Consider the following 11,985-nt stretch of genomic DNA (forward strand, 5'->3'; position numbering starts at 1 on the left):
AATATTTTTTCAAGCCTTCGTTATTTGTTAGAGCTAGGCTTGGATGAAAAATGATCCTAAATAAAATCATAGCAAGGTTTGTGTTGTTTCTTGGGTGAAGAGCTTGATAATTGTTCATGGGGCAACTAATATCCTAGTTTGCATTCTTGATTAAGAGTTTGAATCAAATTTGTGCATCATCTTGGGTAATCCCATGTTTAAAATATTAGAAAATAAAAATTTTTGTCTATTAAATTGAATGGGAAAAATGTATTTTCTTGGAAATTTCAAATTTGCATGCTTGTGAAAGCAAAAGGCTTAATGGGGCACTTGGATGGTTCTATTCCAAGACCTTAGGATGATATTGATAAAGTGTGATGCAACCCAAGAAGAAAGGAAAATTGATAGAACATTTTTTTTTTCAAAGTTTAGAAAGAAATACAATAGCTACATGATTTCCCTCCTACTTACAATACCTATTAAATAACAAAAAATATAGCATATCATGCCCATGATCTTAGCAATAAGACATTATTTATTTGCCTAATTGCAACATCCTAAAATTAGGATTGTCAATCAATTCTCAAATCCTTTCCCCTAATCTACTACCTTTAATTTTTAGGAAGGTACATAAGATTCCCTTTCCCTTGGAAGAACATTGTTTTCAAGGTTTGAAGTGAGGAAAGTGGCAGCTGAGTGGTTCCAAATCTTCCCCTATGGCATTCTTTGGAAATGAATCGGACAAGTGAACTAGGACTTGAGTCTTGTGTACTTGTCATGTTTGATAACACGATAATTTAAAATTGCAAGGGGTTCAAACAAGACTTGTCTATTTTCATTAACCAATAGTAGCTTGCGTTTCGCGACTAATTATTGGCTAATCTTCTTCTTTAGGCAAGAAACATGAAAAATAAGGTGAATTTTGCAACGAGGTAGTAATAAACGATAAGCAATAAATCTAACATAGAGTGAGAACTTGAATATGCCCATAAAATCAGGGAGAGAGTTTTTTATTTTTGTAGAATGGAACAAAACATTCTCGATATAGTTGGAGGTGAAGAAACACTATATCCCCCACCTTAAAGGATCTTTTAGAATGATGTTGGTCAACTTATTACTTCTTATGATGTTAAGCTTTCTACAAATTTTCTTTTAGCACCCACATTATGGCATTACAGTCCTTCAACTATTGTTCAACAATTGCTACATTAAAATCATTGGGTATACATTGGAAAAAAGGAAGAGATTGGCCATAAATTATTTCATATGGTGTAAGTTTAGTGGTTGTGTAGAAAGAAGTGTTAAACCACCACTCTACTAGAGCAAGCCAATGCGATCATTTTTTTTTGGAGATCACCTATGATATTATAGAGATAATTTTCCAAGCAACGATTAACAACCTATGTTTATCCATTTGATTGAGGGTGATATGCAAAACTCATGCATAGTTAGTGCCTTATAGCTCAAAAAGAGTATTCTAGAAGGTGCTAGTGAAGACGGGATCTCTATTACTGACAATGGTAGTAGGCATGCCATGTAAATGGAAGACATAGTCCATAAAGAGTTTAGCAATGTCCTTGGCCGAATAGGGATGACTTAATGCGATGAAGTGGTTGTATTTGTTGACAACCACTAACAAATGACATCCTTCCTTGCTAAATGAGGAAGCCCTTCAATGAAGTCCATCTCTCTAATTTCTAGTAGGGACTGGGAGATGTTGAAGCAAGCTTGGAGAAGCTACATTTTCAAATTTATTGCATTGGCAAACATCACATTCAACAACATAGTGTTGGACATCTCCTTTTAATCTTGACCAATAAAACCCTCGCTTGATTCGATGATAAGTTGTATGAACCCCAAAATGTCCACCAATGAGATTGTCATGTTGTTCATGTGTTTTTTTGAGAAAAAAAGTTGTGCCTAAGACAAGGTGACCTTTGTACCTGAGTTGAACATTTATCCAATTATAATTATGCTTGGATTGTGGATTAAGTTTAAGTGCATCGATTAGTGACTATAATTAAGAGTCTTATTGCCACTTTTCTCTCAATATATCAAGCTAAGTAGAGATAAGACTTGACAAAGCCATTAGCTGTGCACCTAAAAGGTTTAAAACATTGTTGGAATTTTCTAGAATGTGGGGAAGTTCATTTGTTGCTTTGTTCTCCTTACCACTATGATAGACAACTTCAAAGTCGTAGCCCATTAATTTAGATAAAAATGTTGTTGTTTTTGGGATTGAGCCTTAGAAAGCATAATATGATGTAATAGATTAAGATTCTGGGAACCCCAAAATATTCCGTTCCCAAGCCTTGGATCTCATAGGGTGCATGCATCTATCCTTAGGGTTCTATAAATCTAACATAGTGGAAAATAATGACTTCAAAAACCATATTATAATACAAATCTAGAGATTAAGAGACTTATACATGGATTTGTATGTTCCTAGATCAAATACATGTGGTGAAGAAGAAGCCTGCAGTCTGCGGAGGCCTTGTACACCCAAAGTCTTTTGCTTGATGACTCTAACAACGACCTTGTCATTCCAAAGGGTGGGATTTGGAAAGGAAGAAACATTTACTCTCTTTTTTTGGAGGTGTAAGACGAATAACTAGAAACCCTAACCCTTAAGGGGTTATTTATAGGGTTCCCTATTGTCTTAAGTGACTCGAGCTCGCTAAGAATCAAGTCACTTAATCTAGCCCAAAAAGGGTCCTAATTAATTAACTAACCTATTAGGACTATCTAATTAATCAATTAGCCTAATCCAAATACCTTGTTCACTATTTCTTGTGCAACTTTGTGTAATTACCAAAATGCTCTTATGCACAAGAGTGAACTTAGAGTTGATCCAATCTTTGTAAATGGTACCATCAAGGTATATGAGCTTAGAGTGGGGACCATTAGGACCTATAGGAATACTAATTCCCTCATAATTCAATTTTAAAGTTGATTCAACATCCCACTTTTGATAATTAACCGCACTCCAGTACCTTTTGTAACTAACAACGAGATGAAACTTGGGTCTATGACCTACTATCCATTGCATGTAAACTCCCCATGAATTAGTGTTCATAATCTAACAAGGTAGTGTTATCACCTATCAAGATTACCTTTCCAATCCTTGAGTTATAGATCCCACGTATTATGTGATTAACTTACATACTCTAGCTCCAAGGAGCATATGTCAAATTCCATTAAATGAATTATTATGGTAATAAATTTCATGATCACATGTCTTTTGGATCATCTAAAAGGGCATGATGTCTCAATCCCAAATGAGATATCATGGTGTCTTTATTGAGAATATCGGTTGCCACCAATCTCCATCAACAATGACCCAATCCATAAGGATATATGACCACTTTATGGTCTTACCCATAAGTCAAAACCTCCTATTGATTTTACCACATGCTCAATATCCTCTCAAGGTTGAGAGTCCATGTAGTATATTAGCTTGGTGAATCATGACAACTGATAACGTTACATCATGAATAATGTACATCCTATCTAGTGTGCATCACATACACTCATCATGGGAAGCCCATCCTAATGGCCAAGACAAGTCATCCCCCCATTTAGGAGGATTGCACTATAGTCTCTACTAGATTGCCTAAATTTATAAATTAATCATGGACAACTTATCTATTTACAAGGAATCCATGACTTGTATCCTTTGTGCAACTCTTAATACGCCTAATTCATGTACAATGTAAGAGATATGAGCTAGATGCTCAAATCAATGTCAATGCATAAAAAAGATGACAACGGGACAATTAAATTTGACTTTGTTACTTCATGTCTTACATTTAGGGGCTTGATCCCAACAAACTTCTATGAACCCCCAAAGTAGAATGGGCATTATAGAAAGAATTTACTCTATAAACACATCATCTCTCTTAACCATCTCATAAAAAGTAGTACTTCCTTTTTATGTGTTTATTTTTTTTGTGGTACTTTGGTTTTTTAGACTGTGTCACTATCTTATTGTTATAAAAAACAAGATCTTAGACGATATAGCCAAAGGAGCTACACTTAAACCAAAATGCTTCCTTTGTTACTTTAGAAGCAACAAAAACCACTTAGAATATACATGTACCTAGAGATAGACTTGCAAGAGTCCTTATTAGACTAAAAATTTAATTCCCCATACCTAAGGAGTACTAACTCAATGCAACGGTAATATGCTTAACATTTGATTAAGGCTTTAATCATGGATTAAACTGAAATCTACTCATCATCACTACAATAAAGAAAGTATCTAGTCTAGCACATAACATTGCATACGTAAGACTACCCACAATAAAAGCTTAAGATACTGCCTTAATAAGATTTCTCTCATATAATGTTTTAGGACATTGATCTTAAGAAAGACAACTCCAAACCTAAAGGGTAGCAAACCTTTCTTGGAGTTCTGCATCATGCACTTGACTAAATGTTTTCTAGTGTAGGTAATATGGTGCAATTTTCCTATTCTTATAGTCTCGAAGGACCTTAAACCCAAGAATATATTGTGCCCCTTCTAGATTTTCATCTAGAACTGAGTAGATAAATAGATCTTAATTGATAATAATATCCCTACATCATTTAAAACGAGTAGATTATCATCTACCTACAAAATCTAAGAGCACTACCATTCTTGTTCATGCATTTTCATACACTCAAGGTTATTTGCTGTGAAAATGTATGGTTGTTGTATCTAAAAAATGAGATGCATCACAATAGATATGATTACTCTAATGGATTTGAGTATGGATATTGTTGAAAAGGTTTTCTATAGTTGAAACAAAATTTCAAACCATAACCTTTAGCTATAGACTAGCCACATAAAACTCAAGCTTTCCATTTACTCAATTGTTTCCTTTGTAGACCAACTTACACCTATGGGTTTTATACCTTTAGGTGCTTCTATAGGAACCCAAACTATGTTAGAATATAAATAGTTTAACTATATCTTAATAGTTCCTTGCCTAAAATGAGCACAAATACTACTCACCTTTTCATCATAACCTATGGGATATAAACTTCCAACTATGATAAGGTATTGGTGTGGATCCACATTTTTCACGTGCGTCCCTACTCAATGGCAAGACTCATTTTTATTGGTAGAAAATTAGTTTTGGAAAAATTGGAGTCGCCACTTATTTTATTTTATTTTAAAAGGGCAAATAAAACAAGAAAGAAATCACTAAAGAAGTGACTCCATAGTTTTGGAAAAGCAAGTCTAGAAAAACCCGAGTCTTGGTCCGAGGATCAGGTTACCTATTGGAAAGGTACCTCTAAGAGGTAGTACCCTTCTAAGTCCTAAAGAGGTCTCTATTGACTAAATCGAGGGAAAAGTGACATACATGTTCATAAAATTCTCGAAATAAGTGAAAGAAAGCATATCTGGATAGCAAGCTAAAACGCCTCTATGGAAAACAAGGTTAGCTCAATAACAGGTGCAAAACAAATCTCATGCATCACAAAGAGGATTAATATCAATCAAATATCAAACAAACACCTTGCTTTAATCAATATTAAAGAAGATGTCATGGATGTTAGGCCTCCCACCAAGACTTAAATTACTTTTGCATGAATTAATTCTATGAGTTCCATTACTTGGAATCATGAAGTTTATTCATGCTTGTTGAAAATTAAGAAAATGGTTGAAAGTCAAAGAAAATAGTGAAAATGCATGCCAAAAGGAAAAACGACAACAAAAGATTATTGAAATCTGGATTTTATTGCTTAAAGAAGGTCTGAAGATGATTCTCTAAAATCAGAGTTATTTGGATGAAGATGATTTTGAAAACATAATTCAAAACATGTAAAATCACGAGGAAAACAAAAAGGGTGCAAAAGGAAAAAGGTAGTGTGCATCAGAGTGGCCATGTTGGAGTGAGGCTTGAGGGTTTAGCTATGACTGCATTGCTGATGATTTTGCGAAGAGTTCTTTGTACATTGCTGGCATGATTGGAGGAGACCGATTTTATTCACTTCAGAGTTCATGCTCACTCTGTTTGAGTATATAATTTTATCAATAAAGGCATTCCAACCTAACTTTGGCTTCTCAGAATCACAGCTTGCATTGCTAGTAGGAACTTGTGGTGAAGTGATTAAAGTCTAGTTCCAGATCCGATTCCCTTGCTGCCACTCATTCTTTAGTTTCAAGTCTTTGCTAAGATTTTTTTTGGTTTTTGACATTGTAACTGAAGAAACGTCAGTTCATTTTTCAAATATGTTTTCATCATTCGAATGCACTGATATTTCTGGGTTTTCATTAAGAAGTTCATCTGATTCATCAGTTTTCTCACAATTCATTGCTAGATTTTTCTGTAGCTTAGTTTCTCTGTTTTCTTACTCATCATGAACTCCATCTTTTACCTCTTTAGTAGTCTTAACCGGTTATCTGCAACCTACATGAGTAAGATCTCTAGAAAAAATTCAGGCTCCTGTAATTATCTACTTTTTCTAATCTTCAAACAACCACAAAATTGATTCTTCTACTTTGCCTTCATTTAATATAAAAGCCACTGTATCATGTTCTGAAGTTTTATCCACTACCACAAGCTGTTGAGTAAGTGTTTTCAATTTTGTACAAACCTGTAGGCTTCCATCTTCACACCCAATAGCTCAAGAATTTGCATTTCTAGCCAAATCAATGACTTTCTAGATATTCTATCAGACCAGAAGATTTCAACTCTCCTTCAACAAAGGACTTAACTATAGGGTAAAAACTAAGACAGATAGGATTGCTTCCAACGCAACAAGAAACCTCTTAGGAGTCGTAAAAAATGAAAAAATATAGTGATTTGTATTTCAATTGATTCAACTTTTGTTAAATGGGCTTGGGTCGGACTTTTCTAGTAAGTGATGGATCTTAGTAGCCAGAAAAACTGGAATGGAGGACTTTAATGCGCTCGAGCTATTAACTGCAACTTGTGGGGCATAACCGATCATAGATTTTTGTTTGGAAGTGCTTGTATCTAAACCATATAGATTAATTTTTCCTTTTAGATCTCTTTATTCTGTTGAATGAGAAACTTGCAAACTAGAGTCATGCTATTCCACAAACATCGGGTTCCTCACAGAGAACAACACATAATACTTTCTCCAGATCCATAGTCGGAAGTGGCACATTCCACCAAAAGAAACTGGTGTTTATCTCATAAATGACCAGCACAAACCACAATTTCCCTGGTCCTTTTTAGATATGAATGGGTTTGACATCACTACGTCCGAAACTTGTAGAGCATACAAGACACTTTCGGTTTCGAGCTTTAATAATTCTTTGTGCATAGGGATTGCAGAATAAAAGGTAGCATTTTACGATGACAACATCTTTTAGCCTTTCGTGGCATATGCTGCAATTAACAAGATTTTAACTAGCGTGTCACTGAACTGATCCAAAATCAGTATTAGGATGAGGGACCCTATCTTAAGTAGAGATCATGAGTGTTGGGAATGCGAGTAGAAAAATGCCTCAATCTCTTGGTAGCCCATTGAGCCTCATGTGGTATGCTATAGCATTTTCTTTCCTATAGCCCTACTTATCATTTCTACACCTGGGTTGGGGCCCTTTGATGTATAGTTGTTCTTTGCTAGGAAAGTCTCATAAGCTTTGGACTTATAGGCTTATCTTCTCATCCTTGCTATTATCACCTCATCACCTTGTTTATTACATTCCATTATTTTCACTTTTTCATCTCAATCCTTGTTTTTATCATTGGTTGCTACATTTCATATTTCCTTCAATTGGAATGACGATTCTTCACATATTGATGCATAGAGGGCAGTAATATCACTCCCTTCATTTTGGCATTGATTCAGAGATTTTAGCTTGAGAGGTTGTTTCATAGGATGGGATTTCATGTGTCTATCAGTGATTTGAGAGAATTAGTTCATTCCTTGTAGTTTCTCATTGGAGTATGATTTATTGATGACTAGGGTATGTGCATTCATGAAAAAAAAAAAACAATGATATGTTCTTATATGGTGTCCTACTCCATTGAACTTTTGCTGCTACTTGAGGGTTATTCACTGGGTTCATTTGATGTCAAGGGTTTATGTGAGTTTTCTGTGAGAGTTTTTCACTCATTGAGTCACTTTTGCTTTACACTTGGAGGGATGGGAACTTTTTGTGAGAGCTTTGAGTTTTATGAGATCTTTTGTTTCTTGGATTAGGGTTGGCATACATTGCAAGTATGAGAGTTGAGTAACCTTACATTAAGGTCTCCGAATTAGTGCCTTCTCCATCATTCCATCATGGGTGATATGATTTTCCTTTGTTGCATTGACAAACGTTGATCATAATTCTTTTCACTTTCTCACTGCCTTCATTTGATTCCCCATAATTTCTTTCCTACTATTTATTTATTCTTTCATCCCATTCAAACACCCATACATCTTCCTGATTTGACATTTTTCTTCACATCGTTTACATGATCCATTGATGGCTTGACCATTTTTTTCTCTTTTTTGCATTTCACCATCGATATTATTGTTGACTCCTCTTAAGTTCACATGCTCATGAGATTCTCCTATGTGTTGTACACTATACACGAGGGTATGGATTTGATCACCTATGTTACGTCCCTTGTCTTAAGACCACCTTAAGGCCATGAGATAAAACGTTATCTTTGACAATCTTTACTTCGATAGACTTTTGTAGATTGATTAAAGTGTAGTCATTACTATGTTTTCTCTTATGGAAGATACTTTTAGAAGCATTTGGTTTCTCTCTCTTGCTTGGCATATTGATGTTTGATGGATTTTTGAGTTTAGAGACAGTTCATTGATGATATCGGATTCATCCTTTTGATTGTGCATCAAATATTCACACTGGGGCATATTTTCCCATTTCTCCGAGGTTCCTAGTTGTTGTTGGGTGGTATGGATATCTCTATTCATGGTTATAGAGATGTTTGATGGATTTTGATAGATTCTTTATTGTATATCAGATATCCATACTAGGGCGTAGTCACCTCTCCTTGATGAGATTGTGTTTAGGTAGCAGTACATAGATGGATGATAATTGTTTATTGTTTACCTCATGACTTTGACATCAAATCTCATACTGGGACATATTTCCCCATTTTCTTTGAGTACCCTTGAGATTGAGACAACGATTAGCTTGGTTTTAGATTGAGTACTAATATGGGGCTTCCGACGATTGACTGTATCAAGACCTCTCTACATGGATTTTTTGAGATAGAGATGAATCACATCAGGTTTCACTCGAGTAGCATGGGTGGATCCTTTAGCCAGACGCTCATGAGATAGATTGTTTTTGCCATTGTTACCTTTCAAATTGGATTATCCGGATGAGTAGTATTTTGTACACTTTGAGATTTGCTTTTAGATGAGTCACGATGTACACACTTCGAGATTTACGTTTTGAGATTTGTTGACAGAACAACTTTTGGAACACAAAGAGTTCTTTTAGTTTAGATTTTTCAAAGGTTTGTCATGATGCATCAATTTTTGACCTATTGTTTTCAGTGGATGATTGATTTACTGGTTGTTTCAACACTATGAGCACCTTGGATACTGGCGCATATTTCCCTTTCTAAGCTCAGTAATCCAACCCCTGGCATTTTGAGTATATGGATTTAGGCCCATTGGCTTCCTATCCATTTTCAAGTTGGTCTTCTTTATCTATTCCTTCTAGTACCTAAGTCTCATAACCTTGAGCTATCCCTCTCCTCTTAGGCCCTGAGCTATCCATTCCTTTTAGACCCTGAGTCTCATAGCCTTGAGCTATCCATTCCTTCTAGGCTCTAAGCCTCGTAACCTTGAGCTATCTTAATTCCCTTAGGCCTTGAGTCTTATAGCCTTGAGCTATCCTTCTTTTTTTTCGGCCTTGAGCCTGATAGCCATGAGCTATCATTCCCTAAAGGCCCGAAGCCTTTCTAGCCTTGAGTTGAGCCTTCATCATTTGGTCGCCCTTGAGTGGTTTGACCTGGAGTTTGCGTATCGCACTCTTTTTCCAACTGATCAGTCATAGAGCCTAGAGCTCATAGCCCTGAGCTGTTCATATAGCCTTGAGCTATTCATCGTAACCTTGAGTTACTCATTGCCTCATGACCTAGAGTCATTCATGCCATCCATGGCCTTGAACTATTCATCGTGACCCAGAGTTACTCATTTCATCCATGACCTAGAGTCATTCATGGCATTCCAAGCCCTGAGCTCATGACTCGGAGTTGTTCATATCCTTCACATCCTTGAGATGTTTCGTTTTCATCATTTTAGCCACTTGCGAGTGGCCTCGACCCAACACCAGAAGTCGAAAAGCATCTTGATTAGCTATCCATTTAAAGCCCTGAGCTCACGACCCTAAGTCGTTATTCTTATTTATGACCCATAGTCATTCTTAGCATTTAAAGCCCTGAGCTTCCGACCTCAAGTCATCCATAGCATTTAAAGCCCTGAGCTTCTGACCTAGAGTCATCCATATCATTTAAAGCCCTGAGCTTTCTACCCAGAGTCATTCATAGCACCTAGAGCCCAGAATTCCTAGCTTGGAGTCATTTATCTCATCCATGACCTTGAGTCATTATTGTCACCCCTTCCATCTTTGTCTAACTCGTCACATACATTTCTCTCTTCATTGTCATTCCCCCTAAATAGATTTGTCCCATTCTTGTCATTGCAAACCTGTGTTCTAAGCTTACCCTAGTCATGTGCTAGGACAAAATCTCTGATCCTTCTTTCGTTCTTTAGTATAGTTCACTTCCTTATGCCCATTATTCATATTTCTACTCATGTTCCCTATACTCGTGATCTCTACCGAAGAAGGACATATTTGTAGACCTTCCATTTTGCTATCCTAGCATATATCCTATTAGGTTTTTCGTTTGGTACTTTACAACAATTCCCTGATGGCCTATTACTACTCATGTAGCTTATCTTTTTTGAGCCACCTTGGAGACTTTGGTTGAGAGGTTTATCCGGCTCCTCATTATGACCTTGGTTGTCCTTCAAGTTTAGATTAGGCTTCACTTATGTGCACTTTAGGTTAGACTCGGTTAGGCCCACCTAGACTCACCCTAGGCCCACTTAGTGCACTCAACCCATTAGGCATCATCTTAGTCCTATCTAGGTTCACTTAGGTCCATTTAGGTACACTTAGCCCATTAGGCATTCTTAGTGTGACTTGTATGGTTGCATGACTTGCATGGCTCATTTATCTCATTTACTTATTTTATTTTATTTTATTTTATTTTATTTTTATTATTATCAATCACCTATTTTTATATTTACTAATTTATTTGTTTATTATATTGCTATTTACTCATTTATTTATTATTATTATCTTATCATTTAAAAAAAAATATTTATCCATTTATTTGATTTAATAATTTGATGCTCCTTAGGTGATATGCATGGGTTGATTTTTGAAAATTCAAAAATGATTTTTCTGGTGGATGAGACATAGAATTTGGAGAGAGGAGGACTCCTCAGGTGGGACGGCTGCCAATTGCTATAAAAAACACAGACCGGTGGTTTTGAGGGGACAGAAAAAGAGGTTTTCAAAAGGAGACTTTCAGAAGCATTGAGAGGAGTACGAAGAGAGGGACGAGACCAGAAGACGAAGCCGGAAGAGAGGAAGGAAAAAAGAAATTGATCGGCCTGGTTTCTCTTGGGAGGTAAGTTTTTCACTATAAAACCCATGTTCTTTCATTTTCTTCTTTTGTCTCTTTCTACCAGGATTTGTTTTGATGATTGGATGTAGCTTTCAGAGGCCATATGGCTGCTATTAATTTTGAATCGTTATTGGATTTCTCATAGTTTGTGGTTCTTTTATTGCTTTTTATTTATATTAGAGAATGATCTGACTCTGTTAATTTCATTTTAATATCTAGAAATTCTTCTTCTTCCTTCCATATTCAAGCCTGTTGAAAGTGCATGAATGATACGTGGCTTTGAATAATTGCCTAATCTATGTGTTTCACTTTCTTCAGGCCTTCCTTGTGCCCTATTTTGTTTCTTTTGTTCATGGCCTGTGGGTCAGGTTGCACG

This window comes from Vitis riparia, chromosome 10, assembly GCF_004353265.1.
Source record: "Vitis riparia cultivar Riparia Gloire de Montpellier isolate 1030 chromosome 10, EGFV_Vit.rip_1.0, whole genome shotgun sequence".
NCBI lineage: Eukaryota > Viridiplantae > Streptophyta > Magnoliopsida > Vitales > Vitaceae > Vitis > Vitis riparia.